A 4,488-nucleotide genomic window follows, 5' to 3' on the forward strand; every position below is an offset into this window, starting at 1 on the left:
GGAGCCTCACATTCCTTGGAGTCCACTTGGTGGGGAATCTCACCTGGTCCCTTACCATAAGCTCCATAGCCAAGAAAGCCCAGCAGTGCCTCTACAACTCCTCTGCCTCCCATCCTCCATCCTCACTACATTCTACAGAGGATGTATCGCGAGTATCCTGTGCAACTGCATCACCACCTGGTTTGGAAGCTGGACCTCCTCAGACCGCAAGGCCCTGCAAAGGATAGTGAGGTCAGCAAAAAAGATCATTGGGGACTCTCTTTCTGCCATGAAGGACATCCATAGCACTGGATGCAGGCAAAAGGTAATAAACATTGCGAAGGACTCGACACACCCCTCACATAAACTGTTCTCCCTTCTGCCATCTAGTAGGATTTTCTGCCTCAGCACTCTAACCAGATGGCACAAACATCGATTTCTGCCAACGCACCCTCCGTTCTCCCTCCCTTCCCTATTCCTCTCTCTTTTTTTCTCCAGCTCTCCACCCCCTTCCCACTCTATTTACAGAGCCATCCCTGCCTTCCTCCTGCTTTCTAGTGTGTCCTCTCTCCCTCAATCACCTATTACCTCCTGCCTGTGGGACTGCACTCCTCCTCCTGCTCCTCCATTCCCCATCGTTTTGTTCAGGCACCTGCCTACAGTTTGCTCAAACCTTGATGAAGGGCTCAAGCTCAAAACATCAGTTCTGTATCTTTATCTTTGCTCTATAAAGTTCACCGTTTGAACTGCTGAGATCCTCCAGTTTTGTGATTTTACCCAAAACATTCTGATGCCCTTTGCTGGAGGCAGAGCCTAATTATTGCCAGAGTGGTTAAGATTTCATGGCAAGGCTTCTGATATTCAATGAAAGTTAAAGACAATAATTTAAAATATATCTATTTTGTGTAATATTACTTCTGTACTGTTAGATGACAATGAAGGAATATTGAATATATATTGAATGTGCAAGTGAAATATTTTCAACTTACCTCATTTTGTTTTGTCTACTTAATAAGGCAGGCAAAATGCATTGAAATCAATGTGGATGGTGATCCTTTTCACATCTGGTGCTTCATGGGAGAGGTGGATTCACCATTGCATATTGATTAATGTTCAAGTGGAGTCCAGGGGCAGAGGAGTCTGGCAGATACAGTTCTTCTTCTGCCCATTCCAGACACATACCAGGATCAAGGAAATCCAGCTGGGAGCAACTGGACTTCAGTGATTCCATTTGGAACCAGTTTAATATATACCACCCCACTCCCCCACCCCCCCACTGCTCGTGTCCCCTCCTGTGCTGACAATTGAGCTTGAAATCCATAATTGTGCCTTCCCTTTAGCCTTGGAAAAGCTGACCCTGAATGTAAAGGATGCATCAGAGGACATAAGAGCTGACATTCAAGTGATAATTCTACCTGAATGCAACAACATACGGCAGGATGTAAAGGGAGGAGTGAATGTGAAATTCAGGCTCCCCTTAGAGATGAAAAACATTGACTAAATACCAAAGGAAAAATCCCAAACACAGGTTCCCTGCCAGATAAAGTGTCATTTTCTTCTCTGAATCTGGAAGCTGTCACATACACTCTAGTCTCTGCCAACGGATTTCCTCGAGGTGTTTATATGGAAAACTGCACACTTCGCACACTTTCCTTCAGAACTGGGAGAATGAAGAGAATGCTACTTTATCGTCAGTTCAGTTCCTATGTCTGTGTCCATGGCAGAAGAAAGATTTTATTTAATATAGTAGACTTAAACTCCTTCAGTGCTGCTTTTGGGCAAGAAAGAATTGATCAATTAAACGAACAATGAATTAATCAAGTCAAACTGTTGGAAGAACTCAGAGGGTCGAGCAACAGTGGACACAGAGGAAAATTTGGGTCATGACACTGCATCAGGAATGAGAGCAAGAAGAGAAGATAGCCAATATAGAGAGGGAGAGGGGTGGGTGAGTCAGGACTGGTAGGTGATCAGTGGGACCAGGTGAGTTGGAGAATAATGTCTGTGACAGCCCAGGACAATCCTCTGTGGTCACAGGGAGAACTTGAAAGTCCTACAGACAAAACAGAAGGTCAGGATTGAACCCAGATTACTGGAGCTGTCCCACCCCGCCCGCCCCCCACCCTCCCTTGAATAAGGATATAGGCCACAGAATCTTTGAGTTTGGCATCCTCCCCTGTCCTGCCCCACCCTCCCCCCCCACCCTCCCCCTCCACCCTCCCCCCCACCCTCCCCCTCCACCCTCCCCCCCCCACCCTCCCTTGAATAAGGATATAGGCCACAGAATCTTTGAGTTTGGCATCCTCCCCTGTCCTGCCCCACCCTCCCCCCCCCACCCTTCCCCCCCACCCTCCCTTGAATAAGGATATAGGCCACAGAATTTATAGAGAGTGGCAAATTTATGGAGAAGCTAACCAAGAGAGTGTTGGAATAGGAAATTCTGGGAGTGAACTAAGCAAAGATAAGAGTTTCAGCAGGGGACATATTTCAAGTTGGATGCTACGGAACTTAATGTGTGGAAGGATGTGAGATTGGAAACTTGCCTAAAGTTACATTGGGTTAGAAACAATCCACACGAAACAGTAGAAAATGAATTAACAGCTAATCAGTGCTACCAATGTTTCACTGAAAACTGACTTCAGAGTCCAGTAAAATATTGCTAGTGTTACCTTAATTATCTTTTTTTAAGTTATAAAAAAAAAGTAAAACTGCAAACACCAGACAGCAAAGGCTGACAGATAAAATTACTTGGTAAAATGTGCAAATTAATGATAGCTTAACATTGAGCAAAATCTTTTTCTTTTTGGTTTTGAGCAGGGAAACAGAGGACAGGAAGATCACACACTATCTGAGAGAGAGAAGGAAAGGAGAGTCCCCCAAGAGTCACTGTTCATAGATTCACCTCAGCGCTTCCGCAGCCCCCAGAGCCACACAGAGTCCAGTCCAAACCATTGGCAACCTGAGCTCCAGATCTGAACCTTGGACATGGTCAGGAACCCTTCAGCACCCTCGACACTTCCACAAATCCCAGTTCCGATAACTCTCCAGCCAGTTTGAGACAGTCTCCAGCAGTGAATCTACCAGTAGCTGTCTCCAGCTATGATCTGCCGCTGTGATCACCGTCCACACAGGACATCTCCTCTGCTTCTCCCTCTCAGACGGTGCGTGACCTTCCAGTCCTCCGCTTCCCCAGAGTCTGCAGCCCCATTGTGGCTGCTAATTAATTAATAGGTGCCGCCATCTTGGGTGCAGACCCGTGGTTACGGAGCGCCGCCATCTTTAATAGAGGGCCAGGAGGTTCTTAATGTCTTCCTGTGCTCTGTCCACAGCCTGTCATTTATTGCAATATCACAGCTTCTCTCTGCCTTCTTCTTCATGAGGACTGATGCAAACTCAAGCAACCCTCTTTTTTTCATCTGGGAATGTTGCAGCTTCAGTCCAACACACCATCAGCACTTGGAATAATGTCTAAAGATCTTGATGCCAATTGTTTAAAACCACTGCTCTCAACCCAATTGTGACTGAAATAGTTTGCTTGAGAAAAATTGTCATTGGCCCATTTCCTTTGGAGTTAAGAAACCCTGCACATAACGAGTCAATGAGGTACGATTAAAACAGGGGTTTTCACTTTTTCTTTCCACCCACATCCCACCTGAAGCAATCCCTTACTAATCACAGAGCACCGATGGCACAGGGAATACTTCAAGTGGGATGTGAGTGGAGAGAAAAAGGTTGAGAACCACTGTCCTAGATCATAACAATTACTTAGATAAGGTACAACGAGCATGGATTAACGGAACTCAAGTGGTTTATATTCATGATTATTTTAACAAATAATGTCGAATTAACAATTAGAGATAAAATTTGTTGTAAAGTTCATTGACATCAATTATATGATATGCATATGTCATGATATCCGCTTGTTATATTAGTACAATATGCATATAGGATTATTACATAAACTCAATAAAAATCTTTTTAAAAGAAAGAAAATGCATGAAGTGGAGAAAGCTGATGTTGCTTTTTATACTATGAGCATTGGTCTGAAATCCTGGATTGTTCATTGATGAATATTGCAAGGAGATTCAGAGCTTGCATTTGTAGCTTGACACATCAAAGGTTCCCTTTTAACTGAAACCTGCTTTAAGAAAACGGCCTGTGGTTTGCCCTTTGATACAAGCCATAGGTTACAGCTGTCAACACACATGTGACATTTTATTGGATATGGTAACAGGGTTTCATTTTATATGAAACATTGAACTTGCTGGAAACAGCCATGTAATAGAATTTTAAGAGGTACTTTTACAAAGTTATTTATCTTCCACTGGGTTTTTGGCTACTTTTAATTAAAAATAAAATGGTACAATAATATTGACTTGATTTAGCTCAAGTGAAATACAGGATACTTTGTCAAACAAATACTGATGATGAGAAGTGAAAGCCTGTAAATTGTCATCATATGTCACTGTAGAGCTCGTCGAAAGAACCAAAGACTTGTTGATCCAAACC

The sequence above is a fragment of the Narcine bancroftii genome, chromosome 8 (assembly GCF_036971445.1).
Source record: "Narcine bancroftii isolate sNarBan1 chromosome 8, sNarBan1.hap1, whole genome shotgun sequence".
Classification (NCBI taxonomy): Eukaryota; Metazoa; Chordata; class Chondrichthyes; order Torpediniformes; family Narcinidae; genus Narcine; species Narcine bancroftii.